A 23,718-nucleotide genomic window follows, 5' to 3' on the forward strand; every position below is an offset into this window, starting at 1 on the left:
CAACAATCAATCTGGTTCTCTTGTGGAACTCATGCCCAAATTTTTAGTGTACCGACGTGATACCTATTCCCATAGTTAGTGTACCATGTGGTACACACTCCTATAGTTGGGGTACCATTGTGGTACTTTTTCAAAATATACTGATGTGGTACTCGATTCCATTATGTCGGTGTGGCATCCAATCCATAAAAAACACATATCACAATCACAACCACAATGAACAATAATACACTTGTACATCTGAGTAAATATGCATTGCCTGTAATTTGATTAAAATTATCATTTCAATTCAGGTTCCACCCTTTATCCTTAATCATACATCATGCATGTGATACTATGAAGTAATTAATAGGTACATATAATATAAATGGGAAAACACAACCATCACCTACTTTGAAACATGCCTTGGAAACTCTAAAGAATTGGAGCTTTCCCTTTTTCAAATGACTTGTCTCGTTTTTGGTCTAAAACAAATAAAGAATACAAAAATTCAATGATCAATGACCTAAAATACTTGGATTATTTAAAAATCCTAACCCTTGGCCAATTTCATGATCACACCACTAGGCTTTTCCCACCATTAAGTTTAGGTCAAACCCCCTCCGCTAAGAAAATTCCCATAGATTCTAAGGTTTAAGAAATGAATTACAAAGTAGGGGAATGATTAACTTATGTTTATAAAGGGAATTGTTGGAAAACTGAAAAATAAATAACCATAGGTTGCCTCTAGCTCTTTAAGAAAAAATTTGCAGAAACAAAAGTAGTTTTGGCATATTTCTGACTTAAACCCAATGACTGCCCCACCATAGTGGGATTGGTCCTGCCATACTGGCTTGCATGAAGACATAACCTTGGAATTCATCCCCCAAACCCCATTTAATAACACAACCTCAAACCTTTATGTTCTAAAATAACCCTTTGAAGATAAATCCCATTTAAGGAGTTCTACACACCCGAATTCACTTCCAAAAGGCTCTACGAATTCCTTAACGTATCATAAAATCAAATCCAAACTTAGATATCAATCCCAATCAATCCGTAGATTTCCCTAGACCTTCCATCTCTAATTTGATCTAAGACTGGCCTAACCTAAAAAAATTTGAATTACTACCCAAAGGTTATTTTGTCCCAAATCGTTTACCAACGGCTTTCCCATGATGACTGAAACAGGTCATTACTTCCTTCTAGACCAAATTTTATGTTTCATAGCTAAAGAAACCATCAGAATTGCATTCCAAGGTTCTTTATCCAAAGTTTTGACCAAGTTCAACCATTCAAAATTTAGGAGTTCCATAGCATAGAAACTTGCATAAAACCCAAATGAATAACTTGGTGACCAAACTGTCAGTTCTAGCAAGTCATGAATGACTTAGGGTCCTTATAGGAAAGCTCTATATGCTAAAAATATTGGCAAATAGAGGAAATAACCTATAGGATCATTACACTACTGATACAACACTTGCTAGAGAGAATGTAGAACTAATAGAGTATGACTAACCTCCCTCAAGTAGGGACCCACTGAAATAAATATTTTACTCCGTCATAAAGGGTCCACTATTATTGACCACATTTAGAAGGCCACATTGATTACATAATTTATTCTTGGAAACCTCTCAAATATATGATTTGATATGAAAGTGGTTACTTAGTCTTACTGAGTCTATTTCTAAATTATTTTGATTTTTTCTTATATGAAATAGACAAGACTAATTATAGTTATCATTCTCTAAAAAGAGTATTTATTTCATGATATTTTTTATTATCATAAAAACATTTTTTAAAACATGTTTCTAATTATGGAAAACAATTGTGGTTAAGCGTTATTACTCACAGAGCTAGCGTCTCGATACCTCTATTTTTCTTACAGATAACATTGGTGAAATTGGAAAGGATTTCATTAATAGAGCTAACGAATTTAAAATTCATGGTGAGCCCCGTACTTGTTCGTGTAGGCAATAAGCTTATTTATTTGTTATGGTGGATCTTAATTGAACTCTTAGAGTAGCTCAATAGTTATTCTTTTCCTTTGAATCTTGAGTATTCTTTCGTTATTATAGATGTGTAACTAGTCGTAGACTTTTTATTGTAATTAAAGCTAAATTAGTATTATTCTGTGGAAAATAGATTGTTAATAAATATTGTGTCTTTTTTGGAAATGTTGGTTAGTTGTGTTGTTGATTTTAGAGATAGGAAAAGTTTATAGTCCCAAAAAATAGGGGAAAATTTGCCTAATTTAGTGCAAGTTTTTATAAGGGCTTTCTTTGGGATTCTATACCCTTAGCACCTGGTCATGATCCTATATTGGATCTTTACACAACCACCCCATAACGTATGAACGGGTCATAACATAAATGTTATATTCATATTTAGATGATTTAAAAAAATATTCATACTTAGATAATTTAACATACTATGGGACCTGGTAGAGGGACGTGGTTTTATGAGTAATGTTTATCCATGAGAATAAAGTAAAGTATAGCTATAAAGATGCAAAAGCTATAGTGGTTTGATGGCACTGCAGCAGAGGTGCTGCAACAACAGATTGCCTCAACCAATGGTGTTGCTCCTTGGTTTTTCGTCTCTCTTATAAAGAGAACACTGTGAAAAGAAACATTAAGCTTTTGTAAATCAAGTTCGTACATAAAGTAAAATCTATTTCAAGGAAGAACACTTCTCATACTCAATATGGGACCTGATCGGGAGCTATAATCTTAAAAGTTGTGTTTGCGTTTTGTGTCTTATGTTACTGTATTGTAAATCTACTCATAAGTTATAAAGGATAGTAGATCATTTTCTTGTCTAAGTTTTTAGCTTGAGTCAAATTAATTAGAGTCAGGTAGTTAAATCATCTATGTTTTAGTCCAGGTTCTTTTCACCATTGATTTGGTGTTCTCTTGGGTAGATTTTCCTAGGATTGTCAACTATAGTAAGTTTATGTGTGGATGAAGTAGAGTTCTTGCTTGTTTGTTCTTTTATCTTTGAGATATGAGATGGTGGCTATAGTTAGTTTTGGTCTATTATTGAAGTCTATATCATAGAGTTAGTTGTAGTGGGAAAAAGAGTTATTGTTTTACGTATTATAACAGAGGTGTTACAAAGGGGAAGAGATTAAGAGTTTATTTTTTAGGTTGCAAGAGTATGTAATATAAAACTTAGCTCATTGTTAGAGAAGTTGTTAGTGAAATCCTGTGAGATAGGTGTTGAGCCAGGAATTTGGACTCATTTATAGATCAAAACACAAGAAATTAGTGTCTTTTTTGCCTTTGTTTTGTTCAAAACTGACTTCAAAGTACTTATTTGTAGGTGAGAGGTGTGAGGATAAATCATGAGTTAAACATTGATGAAAAGAAGTAAAAAGGGACAAAATTGAGAAAAATAGAAGTTGAGGGTCGCAAAGAGCTTTACGTGGGTCGCCAAAGGCATAAAAACTCACAACATGCATCAGAACTCAAGGGTAAATGCCTTAGCATTTTGGAAAGGAAAGAAGATTACGATGATACGCCAAAGTTATTTGGGCGAGTTTCAATTCGACCGCCTAAACGCAATTGAAAAAAGTGCATCGAAAGAACATTAGAATGGCAAGAAAGCATGAAAATTGGAAATTCGTGGATAGGAAAGGCGAGTATGTCCAAGATTTTCGAAAATATCAGAGCCTCAGACAAAGGACAAATTGGTGATACGCCAAGAACTATGGCGAACCCAACTAACGTCGTTGAAGTGGTTCCAAGGGTCCATTTTTCCTTGTATTTTGTACTCATATAAATAGAGTTCTCCCTGATAAGACTAAGAGACAAAAATTGGGAAGTTATTTGGGGGTTTTGGGAGTTTGGTTTGGAGATTTTAGCTTGAACTTTAGATTTTGGATTTCAAACTTTTCTGAATCAAATGGATGATAATTACTTTGGTATAATTCATTTAATTTATGCAATGTGTGGCTAAATCTCCTACTTCTAGGGGGTGCTATTGACTTAGATTGTTATTCTACATTTGGGTTTTTGTTACTTCTCATAAATTGTTAATTTGAATTGGGTTTTGTTAATTTAGTGTGGAATCAATTATGAATTATGATTGCAAACATATTTCTCTATTAGATCTTCATTATCAGCTACAAATTATGATGTGAAGTGACTAAATTATTAAATAGCCATTGATTCTTATTTATCAATTGTAACCTCTCTAGTGATAGGAGGTTTTGCTAAGGATCGGGTTAGTTTTGCTAGTTTGCATGTTTAGGAGAGAAAGTGCTTGTATGTAGAAATAAATAGTGATCGATAGATTCTATCTCGTATGATTGATTAACTTTTTCCTATCCATTGAGAATTATTGATGTTGAGTTGTGTATTTACCATTATTAGAACCTCAATTTTAACTTTGCACCTAGTCTAGAAGCCTTTGTCAATTTGTTATAAATCAAATTGGTGAAATCATTTTAATATAGAATCTTTCTACCTCTCAGAATTTTGATAATGAAATTTACAAATTTATTTTATGTTATAATCTACTTGTTTTACACTATAATAGTTTAGAGCACGTTCTTACTTCATAATTGAAGTCTATTCTTAATTGTTCCTTGTAGGATTCGACCCCAAACTCACATATTGGGTTTATATTGATAACAATCGCCTACACTCTAAATCATAAGAAGTTTAGTTTGAGCATTATCAAAAATGGCACAGTTGTCGGGGAGCAGTGATTAGGTTTCTCTTAGTGAAATAGTTTGTGATCTAGTTATTTGTAGTAGAACCACTTTACTATTGTTTGTTTGTTTTTTCTCTTTGATAGGTGAAGAAATGAGTTTTAGCGGAAGTAATTCTACATATGTGAATGATGACATTGGAAATTTGCACGATGTGAATATTGATCAAATGGGTAGTGCTAGAGCTATAAGATTACCCCCTATCATGGGTAACACTATCTTTCATGTCACCGGTACTATGTTCCAGCTGTTGCAAATGAAAGGGTTCTTTGGAGGCCTCTCTCATGAGGATTCTCATGATCACATCAGGAATTTTATGGATGTATGCATCCGCTTCTCATTCAAACATAAATCACAGGAGTCTATCTGATTACGGTTATTTCCCTTTTCTCTTATGGGTGAAGCAACCAAATGGCTAGCTACATTACCATGGATTCGATTACATCATGGGATGAGATCACTGCAGCATTGTATGAGTGGTTGTTCCCACTGTCCAAGATTTTGAAGCTTAGGGACAGTATTCAAAATTTCAAAAGTATTAATGGGGAACCACTACATAAAACGGGGCTTAGATTTCAGAAATTGCTGCTGCAATACCCAACACATGGGCTGCCTGATAATGTGCTATTATAGTACTTTTACCATAGTTTTGATACGGTAAACAAGGGGGTAGCAGATCATCTTGTTAGGGGCGGTCTTATGCACCAACCTTTTACCATTGTTGCAGCTTTGCTTGACGAAATGACAAATATTAATCATGCTTAGCCTACCTAAGAAGATCATGTATTTTCTATCAATCTTGGAATGACTAAAGAGCAATTTGATAAAGATCATGCAAGGGATAAAAGGATGGCTAAAATAATTACCCAACTAGATTTACCATCAAAATATATTATGGGGGGAGGTTATAAAATGTTGAATGTGGAGATGCCAAATTCAATGCCATATACAATAAAGAGATGCAATATTTAGCAAATCATCTGGGAGGGTTCTCGACCGACCTTCCCAATGCTGGGTGGAAACCAAGGTTTGAACAAAGAACGCAATAATGGTTGGGGAGTTAGGGACTGGTACAATAGAGGAAATGCTTGGAGAGATTATCACGGTGATCATGAGAGATATGTTCCTCCTCATAAAAAGATTAAGGAGGAGAGTGCTGACCCAAAAAGTTTTCATACGAAAGATATGCTTGCTAGAATTTTGAACAAAGTTAAAGGGTTGGATAAGGTGTTACAAGAGAAGAAATATGATTTATCTTTTTTAACTCAAATGGTCACCTCATATTCAGTGTCAATTAAGCATTTCTAAGCTCAAATTGGTCAAATCTCAGCTCATCTTAACCCAAGACCAAAGGGAGGTATCCTAAGTAATACTGTTGCTAATCCTAAGAATGCCAACGGGCAATGCATGGCTATTTTGACAAGAAGCAGAAAAGTGGTTGGTGAGGATGTTCCAACTAACAAAGCTACAAGTTCAACCAAATGGAAGACCAAAGTGTTTGAAAGTGATGAGCTAGCCGAACAGCTCAATAATGATCAGTTTAATTAAGTGAAAGATACACTAACAGAGATTGATTCTGGTGCGTCTTCTAAGTTAAATGTGGGTGTTGTCCCACCGGTAATTCCTCCAAAGCCGCTTCCAAAAGTGAAACCTCCTTTCCCTTAATGTTTGAAACACAAAGATGAGGATATCAAGTTTCAAAAGTTCCTCTCGGTGTTCAAGACTCTCTCAATAATTTTTCCTTTGATCAAAGAACTATTTGAGATGCTTGGGTATGTGAAGTTCAAGAAAGAGCTTGTGCCAAAAAAGCATAATATGGACTTTAAAACTATTGAAGTGTCTCACAACTATAGTGAAATTATATCAAGCAATATTATGGTAAAAAAGGATGATCACAGAGCATTCACAATTCCATGCACTATAGGGATATACAAATTCTCCAAGGAACTTTTTGATTTGTGTGCAAGCGTAAATTTGATGCCCTATTCCATTTTCAAACAACTCAGTTTGGGTGAACCTAAATCAACTACTATGAGGTTACTCATGGCTAACCGAACAATCAAGCATCCCATTGGTATTCTTTATGATATTTTGGTAAAGGTTGAAAATTTATTTTTCCTACAGATTTTGTAATTCTTGATTGTGAGATTGATGCATAGGTGCCCATTATCCTTAGTAGGCCATTCTTGGATACCAAATGAGCTTTGGTTGATGTGGAGAGTGGTGAATTGAAATTTTAGGTAAATAGTTACTTTTATTTTTTGTAAGTCAATGAAACAACCTAGTGATATTCATTTCATCTCTATGATCGATATTGTGGATGAAGTTGTGGGAAGTGTACAAGAAGTTTCTAATGTTGGGGAGTCGTAAATGGCAATATAGCTGAACAATGATAGGGAAGAAATGCTCGACTATGAAAAACCCTGTGCGGTTATAGATTGATCTGAAAAATAGGGACTCACCACCCCCAAGCCTTCGATAGATGAACCACCCAAGCTTAAGCTTAAGTTACTTCCATCTCATCTTAAATATATGTTCTTAGGGGAAAATTCTACTTTTCCCATCATAATAATTGTTGATTTGGTCGAGGAACAAGTACATGCTCTTGTGAGTGTGTTACATAAATTTATCAAAGCCATTGGGTGGAAACTTGCCGATATTATAGGCATTCCTCCCGGTATATATACATATAAGATTCAGCTGGCCAATGATAGAAAGCCTTGTATGGAGCACCAAGGGAGATTAAACCCTCCAATGCATGAAGTGGTGAAGAAAGAAATAATCAAATGGCTTGATATGAATGTTGTGTACCCCATTGCCGATAGCAAATGGGTTAGCCTAGTGCAATATGTTCCTCAAAAAGATGGCATGACTGTCGTGCCAAATGAAAAGAATGATCTTGTATCAATATGATTGGTCACTGGTTGGAGGGTATGCATGGATTATCATAAGCTGAATGCTTAAATGGAGAAGACCATTTCCCTATGCCTTTTATGGACCAAATGTTGGATCGTCTTATAGGTCGGGCTTGGTATTGCTTTTTAGATAGGTACTCTGAGTATAATCAAATTTCTATTGCCCCTAAGGATCAATTGAAGACAATATTCATGTGCACATATGAGACTTTTGCTTTTAGGAGGATGCCTTTTAGGTTATGAAATGCCCCCATGACTTTTCAAAGGTGTATGCTATCTATTTTTGCCGACATGGTACAAGATACCATAGAAGTCTTCATGGATGATTTCTCAGTGGTGGGGAAACATTTGATGTATGCCTTGAACATCTTAGTCAAGTGTTGAAATGATATGTTAAAACTAACCCCATGCTGAATTGGGAGAAGTGATACTTTAAGGTGAAAGAAGGTATCGTATTAGGCCAAAAAAATTCAAGACATGGTATTCAAGTAGACCAAGCGAAAGTGGAAATTATTGCACGTTTGCCTCCGCCTATGTCACTAAAGGGTGTCCAGAGTTCTTTGGGACATGTCGAATTATATAAAAGGTTTATCAAAGATTTATCTAAAGTAGCCTATCCATTGTGCAAGCTGCTTTAAAAAGATAGTGTGTTCGAGTTTGATGACGATTGTATCAACACCTTCTTGCGCTTGAAAGAGAAGCTTATTTCATCTCCTATTATTGTGGCTCCATATTGGATTATTCATTTTGAACTTATGTGTAATACAAGTGGTGTGGCATTATGGGTTGTTCTTGGCCTGAGAAAGGAAAATTTATTTCACCCTATCTATTATGCTAGCAAGACGTTGAATGTATCCCAAAAGAACTACACTGTTACTGAGCAAGAGTTGTTAGCGGTTGTTTATGCATTCAAAACGTTTTGTGCTTATTTCTTGGGTATGAAGATAGTGGTTCATATTGATCATGATGTAATCCGTTATAAATAGCACAGAAAGATGCTAAACCTCGGTTGAACCATTGGGTGTTACTGTTGTAAGAATTCTACTTTGAGGTGAAAGATCGTAAAAGGTGTGAATATCAAGTAGCCAATCATTTCTCATGACTAGAATCAAAAGTGGTTGTTTCTGAAGACCAAGAGATTGAGGAAGCCTTTTTGTATGAATTTGTAATGAGGATTTCCCATACTTCACTTCCATGGTATGCAAATTTTGCCAATTTCATTACGCGTGGGATTATCCTATATAATTTGAGTTCTCACAAATGAAAATGGTTCCTATTCGATGCAAAGAAATACTATTGGGATGAACCTTAATTTTTCAGAGAATGTGCAGATCACATGATTTGGAGATGTGTTTCGAAGGTAGAAATTGAAGCAATCCTTAATGTTTGTCATTCATCACCAATTGGTGGCCATCATAGAGGGATCAGGATTGCCGCTGTGGTATTACAAAGTGGATACTATTGTCCTTCATTGTATCATGATGCTAATGTGTTTGTGAAAAATTGTGATCATTTTCAAAGGTAAGGCAGGGTGTCTAGACGACATGAGTTACCTCTTAACTCAATTTTGGAAGTTGAATTATTCAAAGTGTGGGGTATCAACTTTATGGGCCCTTTTGTTTGTTCATATGGGAACAAGTATATTCTCGTGGCTGTTGATTATGTGTCAAAATGGATAAAAGTGGTGGCCTTACCTAACAATGAAGGTCGAAGCGTGGTTCAATTTCTCAAGAGATGTATCTTCACAATATTTGGCACTCCCCATGCTATCTTTAGTGATGGGGATCTCATTTTTGCAACCGCATGTTCGCATCCCTATTGAGAAAGTATGGTGTCACTCACAAGGTTGCCATAGCCTACCATCCACGAACAATTAGGCAAGTCGAAATGTCCAATCAGCAAATTAAAGTGATCTTGGCAAATATGGTGAATAGCAATAGATCGGATTGGTTCTGAAAGTTAGAGGATGCCTTATGGGCCTATCGAACTTCTTACAAGACACGGATTGGCATGTCCCCATACCAATTGGTGTTTGGAAAAGCATGTCACTTACTAGTTGAACTGGAACATAAGGCTCTTTGGGCCTTGAAATGAATAAACTTAAATTGGGAGTCTGCATCCAAAGATTGAGTTGACCAACTTCACGCTCTAGAGGAATTCAGGCTCCGATCTTATGCAAGTTCAGCTATCTACAAGGCAAAGATGCAAAAATGGCATGATGCTCATATCTTGAAATGGCATTTTAGAGTTCGTGATTTTGTATTGCTTTTCAACTCTCGTCTCTGATTATTTCTCTGGAATTAAAGTCTAAATGGTCTAGGCCCTTTAAAGTCGTTCATGTGTTTGCAAATGGTGCTATTGAGGTTGAAAACAAAGATGGGTCGATATTTAAAGTTAATGGGCAGCGTCTCAAGTTATATTTTGGTGAATGCCCTAGTCTTTGAATGATTGAAGTGGTGTATTTGGACGATGCTTGAATGCATGTCCACGTCGTGCCACAACATTAACTAACTTGTATTTTATGAGGCAACCCAAGTTTTAGTTTTTTCAATAATTGTTTGTTCATTGTTTAGGATGAAGCTGGACTCAATTGAAGTGTCTCAGTAAGCGAGTAACAGGGCCTAATTGGCGTGTCGCCAAACCTGGTAGGAAAGCCCATTTGGGATCGCCTGTTAGGCATTAATATGGCCAACTTATCCCTAGAGGTTCTAATCCTTTAGGCAAGCCACAGTCCCACTTGGTGACTCACCGAAGTACCATGGCGAGTCCGTATGGGATCACCTTCCGAACCTCTAAATAACCTTTAAGTCTCTAGGTATTCTATAATTATTGGCGATATGGAGTGCAATTCAGTGACTCGCCTACCCTTATTGGAAAGCCCCATCGTCCTCTCCAACTCACTAAACTAAGAACCAAAGTATTAGGGCTCATTTAGCGAGCTCTACCATGATTGAAAACTCGCTGATCCTATTGGCAACGTTCGTTGTTACACATCGAGTTGAACGGACACCTGGAATTAAAAGGGCCCTTTTTCTTTTAAATTTCCAACCTTCAAATTTCGCTCCTTCATTTTCTCACACTGTTCACCTCCCCTATTTCCTTTATTTTAGTAGATTTCCTTTCTTTTGATTTTCAATAACTTTCGCATATGTGTGGATTGCACTTGGGCTCTCAGCTATCTTTATCTTGTTCCTCATTATCACATTTTACAGGTGTGTTTTCTTGGATCATAATTGGTATTGCTTTTATTATTATGTTAGGCTTAGATGTTCCTAATTGTATCTTGATTGGTCATGAGGATATCAAGTCATATTTTTGGTGAATGTTCAAATTTATAATTGTTTACTTATTGAGAATCATGTTGACAACTTTGGCCTAAATTGCATGTTGGGATCTATCAATGTTAAATTCTAGGACGTAGGTTTAATATCCCATTTGGGGGTGAAGTCTGAGTAACCCCAACTCCATGAATTCCTGATTTTTTCCAATGATAGATTAATGACGACATTCATAAGGGCATTTTTTGTCAAATTCATGGTTAATTGCTTAGTTTTGAATTGTAGTGGAGTTATTATGTTGTTGGGTAATGGAGGGTTCCATTAATTTTGTGCAAATTGTATTTGGATATTGCTGAAATGTTTGTGGGGGAGAGTTTTACTCAAAAAAATTGGAAATTTGTGGTTGTGGGTTGTTTTGAGAGCTCAAATGAGTTCGCCTAGGTGTTTCGTGAGTTGTAAAAGGACGAGTTTACTCGCCCTTTTTGACCTCACATGCCAATTCTTTTTTAACTATTCGGTAAGCTACTTATGTCTCACTGACATGCTTATGTGACTCACCATTCTTCGCTTTCACTTGCCTTTTTTTACATGCCAAATTAAATGTTCCTTCTTGGGTTCATGAATTCTATGAAGCTTAGGCAAATGCCCTTCCAGAGGGCAAGAAAAAGGCGATTACAGCTAGGCCACTGGAAGTTGTGACTGTTTGGGGAAAAGAGTTGAAATGTAGTCAAACCTATATAAATGATTCTTTGGTCTACACTTAACAGACTCATCATTCTCTAGCGCACAAACTCAAAACATGCACTTTAGATGATTTAAAAGGATGTCTAGCCCCATTGATTTTAGATATTACTCCTATGTGGATTGAAGTCGGGGCTATGATTGAAAAGAAGGATATAAATGTGGCTACTAGGTATTGGTTTGGTTTTATCAGTATTATGTTAATACCTAGTTAGAATGAATATATCTTGTTGTATCCTAAAGCTGGATTGTTGGGGAGCATCATGGCTAGAGAGGGCCTCAAATTAGGGTTTATTATTGTAAGAGAGATCTTCTTGAGGGTGAAGCAGCAGCAGACATCGCTGCCTTTCCCTATTCTGATTATTGACTTGTGTAAGCGTGTAGGGGTACTTTTATTGAGTCTACATATGTGACAGTGGCACCCACATCATCTATTGACATTCACCGGATTAAGGCAGATTATTTTCCTGATGTTAAGGCTAGGAGAAGGCCTCCATCGGTTAACACTATGCCGGTTGTTGATACAGAGTCTTTGGAGACTTGCACAATGCCTCCTGCTTCTAATATGTCGGGTTCATCTTCTACCTATCTGCTTCTATAGCTCCTATAGCTGGTTCTACACCTCAGCCTCCATTGACACAGGCAATGATTTATAAAATGGGTAGTCTCGCTTATTCGTCTAATGTGAGGACGTCGAGATTGGAGAACGTTGTCCCTTCTATGATCTCCACTGTTATTGAGGCTACTCTTTTACCGTTTTGAGTAGAGGTAGCAGGCCAGCGGGTTATATTGACTGAGATAGCTAAAAAGCTAGCCACTCTCACTGCTCGAGTTGAGGAGCGTGAAAAAGTTGAGGGCCCCACTATTGATTTAGAGTCCATTCGAACTAATATTGCTAGGCTGTAAAGGGATAAGGACGAGTTGAGGTCCACATATATTTCTAACACTCCCAAGAGACCTAGTTCTGAGCCTTCTCTTTCATGTGGTACTGTTCATGCTGCTAATCCTCCAGTTCCCTTAGTCATGTCTGTGCATGTTGTTGCTGATGATGTTCCTCCAAGTACTAAGATTGAAGTTGATTGTTGTTATGACCCAACACCGTAGGCCGCGACTTGTGCCCGAGTTGGACATCTATATGTACCCTTAGCCCAAATTAACATATTAGCAGAATAGATAAATATAGAAATCAAATAAGGTCATTAAATAGCGCACGAAAATAGATGCAACACACAAAGCCGATAAGGCTGTCACGGAACACAAAAGACCAACACATATACAGAACCTACAAATACATATCTATATACCTCTACATAATGATAGCATAATCATATGATGGGATAGGGTCCATCATACCCCTGACCAACGTGTATAAATTTGCAATAGAAAAGTTAGTACCAAAATAGGGCTCCAGATAAAGGAGCACTGTCAAACAGCAGAGTGGATGTCCTAGGCAAGTGGATTGGAAAATCGAGCATCTGTACCTACAAGTATGTAATGTAGCCCTCGAGGAAAGGGGGGTCAGTATGAAAAATGTACTGAATATATAAACCATGGACTATAATAAATAAAGTCATAACTAGAACAAAATGTGTAGAAAATGAGCGAAATACCACCAAAATCAAAATGCTTATCACAAACCCAAATGATGCATGCGAAAAAACATATGTCATATCCGGTCCCATTAGGAGACTTGGTGAATAAAATGTGGTCACCCTCCCATTACCGGTGCCACAGCACAAGATACTCCAGAATAGGGAATATCTCCGTAATAGATCATATCATATCATATTAGATGGCCATATCATATCATATCATTAGACATCAGCATATGTGTACATGGTAAAATATACACCATAACCCATGTAAATGTCATACCTGCCCCCTTACGTCGGAGTACGGTGAATAATGCAGAGAAGAACACGTGAATAACATATCCTAGCCCGAGCTCAGTGAAAAAAGCATTGAGGCATCTATGAGTGGAGTAGTGAGAAACTAAATGCAATATGAAATATATAACATTTACAGAGACTCGATAGCATAACTGCGATGACAAATCATATAAGAGAAATTGAGAGGTAATCATAGTGTATGTCTTTCATATGTCATAATGGTCTACGTCAAAATTGTCTCTCTGAAATCGTTCTTATATTTCAAAATATATTATGGGACTCAAGGAAATAATTAAAACATATGTCGTTTAGTAGTTGGAGGAGTAGCAAAGAGTTTCCTATGAATTCTACTCAAAAATAAGTCAAATGGAATAATAAAGGAAAATTCGAGAATAGTGGACCCACCTCGGCCAAATGAGATGACGTACACAAATTATATGTGGTAAACTTCATGATGTTACTTATAAGAGTTTTAAGGTAGTCGGGTCCTATTTGTGCATGTTCTAGATATGTAGATAATTTCTCACACTATTCACAAATATGTAGCTCAATTCTACTAAATAAAAAAGAGGAAAATTTAGGCATAGATTCCGAAGAGTAGAGTCATCTCCGAAGCTCGTATCCAAACCTATTACACTTAGGACATACCAAGATAAGGAAAGGTAAAGCTTTACATACCTTATTGCTCTTTCACGCTTTTCCAAATTCAAATCATGTTTTCTCCAAAATCTACAATTGGTCATATTTACCAAATATTAACTATAAGGCTTTAAGAATTCAATTCTAGCCAATACTTGTCTACAGAAATTCGGGCAGCATCTCCCCTATACATACACAATCCCCGAGATTTCAAATAGGCCAAAATGTCAACAACCATACCAACAATAATACCAATAACATCAACAATCAATTCAGCCTTTCCATATCTCACCCGAAATCTGTATATATGCAACAAAACTATCACGATGCATTTTCTAATTTCAAGTCCATAGTCAACTATAACAATCCACACTCTAACAATTTCATTTCCATAATATCATAAAATCATACTAAAATGACATAATTTCCTACAATCAATTTCCAACTTTAACTGAATTCATTCAACTCCCATTTCCAACATAAACTCCATAATAATCACAAGTAGAATACTGCATAAAATTAATTTATATTGCCTATATAACCATACATATATATGGCCATATACACATATGTATAAACACCATGCAAACTTCTATATTTCCACAAATTCTACCCATCTCTACATACTACAACGTAAACAAGCCTTCATAACATCATAAAAGGGATTAATTCTTACCTTTTTCACCTAACTTCTTCACTTGACCAAGGTGTTAAATCGATGAAACAAGTGTCCTATCTTCCGAAATAACTTTACCACGTTATAGAGGACCTTTGAATTAGTGGAAATACTAGAAGAAAATAATTTCTTGAACAAGATTTCAAGGGATAAAAATCCCTAGCTATGGCCGAATTTTCTCTTCTTTTTTTCCCTCTTTCTTTTTTTCTTCTCTTTTCTCAACTTTTCTTGAAAGTTCCATGGAGTTGATGACTAAGTGTCCCTTTTATTCATTTAACACATGGATAAATTACATGGGCTTGGGTCCTTTTTATGGACCATGGCATGGTTGGGCCTCTGTTGTTCTTTCTTTTTTTCAAGCCCAATCACTTAGTCCATATATTTCTTTTTGTAATTCATGAAACTAACTAAATTGTTTTTTGAAATTCCAATTTTGCGCTTAGCCTTTTCCAATATTTTCACATCTAAAATTTTCATAACCAACTTATATATCAACCAAGATCAAAACATAGCATTGTCCTTAACTTATTATAATTATCCCAAAATATCCAAATGCATAAAATATGAGTTATAACATCCTTCCCCCCTTTAGAACATTCGTCCTCGAATGTTAAATAAAACCTTCTTCAAAATCGTACACAAACTATAGGGCAAATTTCTTTCTATTGCAATAACACATACTTTCCTCAACTTAAGAGTTTCAGAAGTTGGAATTACATGTAGACATAAGGAATAGGTATGGATACTTGTGTTTTATTTCCTCTTCAGCTTTCTAGGTCATTTCTTCGCGATTCTCATTTTTCCACAATACCTTGATGGAAGCTACGTCCTTTGTCCGCAACATGTCTTCTAGAATTTAGCTAGTCAACTTAGTCTGTTCGTCGGTATGAGGGTACAATGGTGTATGAAGACCTATCTATCTTCCATATATCTTCATGGGTTGATCTTCCGTAGTTAGCTGTAACTAGAACTCCTTCGTCTGAGACAATAGTTATGGGAAATCCGTAAAGTATCACAACTATCTTGATCTATAATTTCACACAATCTCAGCTGAACAGGTAGTCCTTGATTGAAGGAACACGGGCTGATATTGTTAATCTGTAAATGACATTCCATATAAAATAATCCATCCATGGAGTGCAAAATGAGTCTTATAGCCAAGGTCGTGTTGTGGAATCTTCGACCTCGTGTATTACCTCTTGCCTTCTTTAAATGACATCAACTGGTACTATTACCTTTTGGATTTTGTTATTTTTGCCCATCATGGTTAGCTACAGAGTAGTGCTGAAGTTTTCTCACACAATAACCTTCATAGACATTCTGTGTTTTTTCTATCATTACTAGTATAGTGTTGCAGAACTTTGGCAAACTTGTGCGCCATTTCCTAATAACCAGATACTCCTGCTCATCTTGCTTTATATATAACCTTCACACTAGAGTCGCTCGCGCTAACGTTATTCTATCCTACCTTTTTCTTTTCCTTTCTTCGGGTACTTCTTGATCTCCTCATTCCCTACCTTAGGGGATTTTCTATTCTTTCGCCTTGCTACCTGTTATAACCCGTACTTTGCACCTAAGGACATGTTGGGAATACTTGTAACAAGTCAAGGGTAAGACTATGCTTGGTCTTGTTATATACAAGTTTCTATTGATTAAGTTGGGAGGTGGAATTATTGGAAAAGTTAAAGGGCAAAATTGGAATTTCTCATGTGGAAATATCATAAAAGGTTAGGGGTAAAATTGGAATTTCACATGTGGAAATACTATAAAAGGTTAAGGGCAAAGGTGGAATTTCAACTTGGAATTTTTAGGAAAGGTGAGGGGCAAAATGGTAATTTCACATGGAAACCTCTTAGTCATAAAATCCTAGAGATTTCTAGATATTTTGAGAGAATTAGAAGAAGAAAAATTTGAGGAAAAAAGATGAGAGAAAATCGGCCATGAGAGAGTAATATTAACTCTCCAAATTTCATCCCCAAAAATTATAATTTTCTAGTATTCCTACTAAGTCAAGGGTGCTCTACAACATGGTGTAGTTGTTTTGGAAGTTTGGAGATTTTTTCATTGATTTGGAAGTGAAGAAGTTAGAAGAAAAAGGTAAGAATTGATTCATTTTATTATGTTATGAAGTTTTGTGTATGTTGTAGTATGTGGAGGTGTATGGAATTTATGAAAATATGGAAGTTTTCATGGTAATATGATGCCATGTATACATGTTCTTATATGAGTAAGAATTATGTAAATTTTGTGTAGTATTTTTGTGTAGTATTTGGATGGTGGTTATGTTAATTATTTGGTGTTGAAAATGAAAGTTGGATGAGATTAATTGAAATTGGAAATAAGAGTTAAGTGATGAGATGGAAAAAATTAAGGTTGCATAGCTTGCTAGTTGTTGTTGTAATTTTTGGAAAATAGGGAAACTTAAATGGTGTATTTGGTATTAAACTAGTTTGTAGAAATTATATAATTTGAGTGTTATATTATAAGAAGATGGAGGTAAGTTATTAAAAGTATGGATTGTTGTTGTTGGTTGTGAAGTTGAAGAAAGAAAATGAGTTTTTAATATTTTTATTGTATTTATGGAATTTTTAAGTGAAGTATGGAATTGAAAAAAAAATTGGATAGCTTACTTGGAATATTTTTCACTTATGTTGGAATGAGTTGAAACTAATTATGGATATGAGATATTCATATTTATTTGGAAATGCAAAGTTTGGTTGAAAGTTGTTGCACTAATTGGAAAATTACACCAATTTATATTATGGTGTGTTTAAATTGATTATTGATGAAATTGGTGTTGTTGTTGGCTTGGTTGTTGATATTGTGGCCGAGTTGTAATCTCGGGGTTGCTATATATATAGGGGAGATGCTGCCGAAATTTTTGTAGACAAGTATTGGAAAATTGAATTCTTAAAGTCTTATGAATAGTAATTGGTAAATGTGACCAATTGTAGATTTTGGAGGAAACGAGAATTGAATTTGGACAATCGTAAAACGTCAAAAAGGTATGTAAAGCTTTACATTTTCTTCTCTTGGCATGTCCTAGATGTAATAGGATTGAATACGAAACTCGGGGATCACTCTACTCTTCGGAATCGACGTTCGAAAATTTCCCTTTTCTATTCAATGGAATTGAATTAGGTAATTATGAATAGTTTTGGAAAAATTGTCTAAACTTCTAGATTTTTTCACAAATGAATTCCGAATACCTTGAAACTCTTCTAAATAATGTTATGAAGTCTAACGCACGTGATTTGTATACGCCACCTCATTTGTCCAAGGTAGGCCCCACTATTCCGAATTTTTCTTCGTTATTCCGTTTGAATTACGGTAGGAAGAATTTGAAAGAAACTCTTTGCTATGCTTCCTAATATTATATGAATAATTATTCCGTTAATTTCCATAATATATTTAGAAGTACGGAGACGATTCGGAAAATACTATTTTTACGTAAACTATTGTGATATTGGAAGTACTTGTACTATTATTATTATTCAAGTTTCCTTTTATGATTTGTTATCGAAATTATACCATCGAGTCTGTATAAATGTTTTGTAATTTAAATTGCATTTAGTTTCTCATTACTCCACTCGTGGATGCCTCAATGCTTCTTTCACTGAGCCTGGGCCAGGATATGTTTTCGTGCGTATTTCTCTGCATTATTCGCCGTGTCCCGACGTGAGGGGGCAGGTATGACATGTACCATGGGGTGGTAAATATTATGCCACGGAGTTATGCTGTGCCATGTACATATATGTTTGTGATATGATATGATATGATATGATTTGATATGGCCATCTGATATGATATGATTTGTTAGGGAGATATTCCCTACTCTGGTGTTATGCTGTGCCGTGGTGCCGATGATGGGAGGGCAACCACACTTTGTTCACCGAGTCCCTAATGGGGCCGGATATGGCATATGTCTGTACATATATGATTTGAGATTTTGATAAGTATTTTGAAATTCTAAATATTGATTTCATGTTTTGCACATACTATTCAGATTATGATTTTATATATTACCGTGCATGCTTTACATATTCAGTACATTTTTCGTACTGACCCCCTTTCTTTGGGGGCTGCGTTACATGCCCGCAGGTACCGACGTTCGTTGTGCTGAGCCGCCTGTTTAGGACATCTGCTGTGTTATTGACAGTGCTTCTTTGTTCGGAGCTTGTATTTTGGTACTGACTCTATCTCTGTATATTTGTATATATTGGTCAGGGGTACGACGGGGTCCTGTCCCGTCTTATGACTATGCTATCATCTGTAGAGGTCTGTAGACAGTTATGTCGTGGGGTTTGGATTTTTGTGTGTTTTGTGACAGCCTTTCAACTCTCGTGCGTATATTTACTTTTATAATATATTTAGCAATTTCTACTAATCAATATATTTGTTTATTCGAAAAAAATAGACTAATTTGGGATAAGGGTACGTTTGGGTGCCCAACTCGGGCACCAGTCACGGCATATAGGGTTGGGTCGTGACAAAAGTGGTATCAGAGCGGTTGGGTCCTCAGAATGTCTACAGACCGTGTCTAGTAGAGTATTATTTATCGGTGTGTTGTGCACCACATCTATAAGCAGGAGGCTACAGGACATTTAGGATATTACTTTTTCTTCTTGTCTTAGATCGTGCGATAGAGCTATATTATTAGGATGATTCTCTCCTAGCGAAACGATTATTATGATTTTCAGAAATGCCTCCGAGAAAAGTGACGACTGCCCAGAAGGGTAAATCAGTGGCTCCAGGCGAGGTTAGTCAGGTCCATAGAGTTACTAGGGCCCGACCTCAGCCTGAGATGGAGACTGTGCCCCCGACAGCCAGTTCTGCGACCCCACCAGAAATTAGGGCAGCCCCAGCTGAAGATCAGAGGGCAGATTCACCAGTATTTGGAGCTCCAGCACCCGAACCTCTAGCTCCACAGTCAGGAGCGGAAGGCAGGGCTATGCAGGATGCGGTGCAGTTGTTGACCAGGTTGGTGGCTGGACAGGAACACAGACGCGGTTTAAGTAGAGATCCGGTACACAAGTCTGATAGTTCGAGGGCTCGTGAGTTTCTGACTTGTAACCCTCCAGAGTTCTTCGGGACAAAGCCCGAAGAGGACCCCCAGGAGTTTGTTAGAGAGATGCAGCACACTTTACGTCTGATTAAAGCTTCTGCAACTGAGTCAGTTGAGTTGGCTTCATATAGATTGCACGAGGTAGCTGCTAACTGGTTTGAGTCCTGGGAGTTGTCCAGGGGTAGACTAGCTTCTCCAGCAGTATGGGATGAGTTTACAGAGGCATTTATCAGTCATTTCCTGCCTCCTGAGATGCGTAGAGCCAGAGTGGACAGATTTTTACAGTTAAGACAGCGAGGCCGCAGTGTTCGCGAGTATAGTTTGGAGTTCGACTCATTGGCTCGACATGCACCTGCTCTGGTAGCTGACATGACAGACAGGATGCACAGATATGTGATAGGCCTAGATCGTTACCTGGTGGATAGTTGTTTGGTGATGGCTGCTCAGCCAGGGATGGACATCGCCCGTATTCAGGCATATGCTCAGGGCATGGAGGACAGACATAGAGGACACCAGTCCGACCGAGATTTTAGCAGAAGTCAGCCCAAGAGGGCCAGGTCAGCTGGATATTTCGGAGAGTTCCGAAGTAGGCCATTCCAGCAGCAGGGTAGCAGACAGTCCACCCAGCCAGCACGGAGTATGCCTTTACTATCCTCAGGCAGGAGATCAGGTGGCACAGGATATTCGGGAGCTGGTTTGAGCTCTAGGGCTTCCGGTTCGCAGTTAGACAGAGGTTCTGGTCAGATGCGGCCACCCAGGCCCCCGTGTTCTTATTGTGGTAGGTACCATCCGGGAGAGTGTTATCGTGCTACAGGAGCTTGTTTTGTTTGTGGTCGTCAAGGCCATACGATGAAGGATTGCCCGAATAAGGGTGATTCAGGTGGAGCAGCTCGGCCTACAGGATCATTTGCTGGGTCATCATCTTCTTCGGTAGCTATGTGTCCTACGGGGTAGGGTGTGTCTACACCAGCAGGCCGTGGTAGAGGCCGGGGTGGAATTTCTGGTTCTAGCGGCCCTTCGAACCGCACCTATGCCTTGGCCACCCGACAGGATCAAGAGGCGTCTCCAGATGTGATCACAGGTACATTATTGATCTTTTCCCAGATTGTATATGCATTAATAGATCCAGGCTCTACATTATCATATATTACTCCGATGATTGCTGATAAGATTGGTGTAAATCCCGAACCGATAGAACCGTTTGAGGTAGCTACTCCTGTAGGAGATTCTATTATAGCAAGGCGAGTATATAAAAGTTGCTCAGTAATTATATGTGATCATTGCACTAAAGCAGACCTAATAGAATTGGAGATGACTGAATTTGATGTGATTATGGGAATGGATTGGCTATCTTCCTGTTATGCTAGTGTTGACTGTCAACGGAAGGTAGTTTATCTTCAATTTCCAGGAGAACCAGTGATAGAATGGGCAGGTAATACAGCATCTCCGAGAGGGAAGTTTATTTCTTACCTTAAGGCGAGGAAGATGATCAGAAAAGGTTGTATTTATCACCTGGTTCGCGTGCAGAATTTGCAGGCTGAAGCGCCAACTATTCAGTCAGTTCCAGTTGTTAATAAATTTGTAGATGTATTCCCAGATGATCTTCCAGGCCTTCCTCCCGAATGGGAGATAGACTTTACCATAGATGTGCTGCCAGATATCCATCCGATATCTATTCCCCCATATAGAATGGCACCTGCAGAATTAAAGGAACTGAAGGAGCAATTGAAAGATTTGCTAGAAAAAGGCTTCATCAGACCTAGTACTTCACCTTGGGGAGCTCCGGTATTATTTGTGAAGAAGAAAGATGGGTCACTACGGATGTGTATTGATTACAGACAGTTGAATAAGGTAACTATAAAGAATAAATACCCCCTCCCCAGGATTGATGATTTGTTTGATCAGTTGCAGGGTGCCAAGTGGTTTTCAAAAATAGACTTGCGATCGGGTTATCATCAGGTGCGGGTAAGAGAATCTGATATTCCAAAGACAGCATTCCGGACTCGATATGGTCATTACGAGTTTAGAGTGATGTCTTTTGGGTTGACAAATGCTCCAGCGGTATTTATGGACCTGATGAATCGGGTATTCAGACCATTCCTAGATATGTTCGTGATTGTGTTTATTGATGATATTCTAATTTATTCCCGATCAAAAGAGGAGCATGCAGATCATCTGAGAGCAGTACTTACAGTACTCCGACACCAGAAATTATATGCTAAATTTTCTAAATGTGAATTTTGGTTGACCTCTGTAGCATTTTTGGGACATATTGTCGGCGCTGAAGGTATTCGGGTAGATACACAGAAGATCGAGGCTGTAAAGAACTGGCCTAGGCCGACGACACCTACCGAGGTACGTAGTTTCCTGGGATTAGCAGGTTATTACAGGAGATTTGTAGAGAAATTTGCTTCTATGTCAGCACCACTGACAAGATTAACTCAGAAGGGAGCTAAGTTCCAGTGGACTGAGGCCTGTGAACGAAGCTTTCAGTTATTGAAAGAGAAGTTGACTACAGCTCCTGTTCTAACTCTTCCAGAAGGACCGGATGGGTATGTTATTTATTGTGATGCTTCAGGTGTGGGAATAGGTTGTGTATTGATGCAGCACGGGAAAGTTATAGCTTACGCTTCCCGGCAACTTAAAAAGCATGAAAGAAATTATCCTACTCATGATCTAGAACTAGCAGCAGTGATTCATGCTCTGAAGATATGGAGGCACTATTTATATGGTGTTCATGTTGATATATATATAGATCACAAGAGTCTCTAGTATATTCTTAAACAGAAAGACTTGAATTTGCGGCAGAGGAGATGGCTGGAGTTCTTAAAAGACTATGATGTTGATATTCTATATCATCCAGGAAAGGCCAACGTCGTAGCAGATGCACTCAGCCGTAAGTCCTTGGGTAGCTTGATAAATGTTCCAGCAGAAAAGAAGGAAATAGTTCGTGAAATTGGTCAATTGGCCAGTCTTGGAGTTCGGTTGGCTGAATCGGGAGATAATGGGATTTTAGTTCGAGATGTTGCTGAATCTTCCATTATAGAAGAAATAAAGCGACGTCAATATGAAGACCCTATTTTGGCACAGTATCGAGATACAGGTATGGACAAAGAGAAGACCCCTTTTGGTATTACATCTAATGGAGTATTATTATACAGGGACAGGTTGTGCGTACCTGATGTTGCTGGGCTACGGCAACAAGTTATGGGTGAGGCATATCATGCCCGATATTCTATTCATTCGGGTACAACAAAAATGTACCATGACCTTAGATGTTTATTCTGGTGGGATGGTATGAAAAAAGATGTTGCTGAGTTCGTGGCCCAATGTCCAAACTGTCAGCAGGTCAAAATTGAACACCAGAAACCAGGTGGGTTATTACAGGAGATGGAAATTCCAACGTGGAAGTGGGAGATGATTAATATGGATTTTATTACAGGTTTACCTCGCACCCCACGGAAGTACGATTCGATATGGGTTATTGTCGATAGGTTGACTAAGTCAGCCCATTTCCTTCCGGTTAGGATCACATATTCAGCTGAGGATTATGCCAGGTTATATATTAAGGAGATAGTAAAGCTCCACGGAGTTCCTGTGTCTATTATCACTAACAGAGGTGCCCAGTTTACAGCAAATTTATGGAGATCTTTTCAGGCGGGATTAGGGACCCAGGTGAGCCTTAGTACAGCATTCCATCCTCAGTCTGACGGGCAAGCCGAGCGCACTATTCAGACGCTGGAAGATATGTTGTGGGCTTGTGTTATTGATTTCAGGGGTAGCTGGGATGACCATCTACCACTTGTTGAATTTGCTTAT

General features: G+C 37.6%; 1 long non-coding RNA gene across 1 annotated transcript; it reads left to right on the plus strand.

Annotated features, from left to right (window-relative positions):
* The first annotated feature begins 16,737 nt into the window (after positions 1 to 16,737).
* On the plus strand, positions 16,738 to 19,044 carry LOC129887607 (uncharacterized). The gene is made up of 3 exons (XR_008766443.1): positions 16,738 to 16,931; positions 17,789 to 17,839; positions 18,936 to 19,044. It is a non-coding gene; the product is annotated as an uncharacterized LOC129887607 (long non-coding RNA).
* The last annotated feature ends 4,674 nt before the right edge of the window (positions 19,045 to 23,718 follow it).

The sequence above is a fragment of the Solanum dulcamara genome, chromosome 1 (assembly GCF_947179165.1).
Source record: "Solanum dulcamara chromosome 1, daSolDulc1.2, whole genome shotgun sequence".
NCBI lineage: Eukaryota > Viridiplantae > Streptophyta > Magnoliopsida > Solanales > Solanaceae > Solanum > Solanum dulcamara.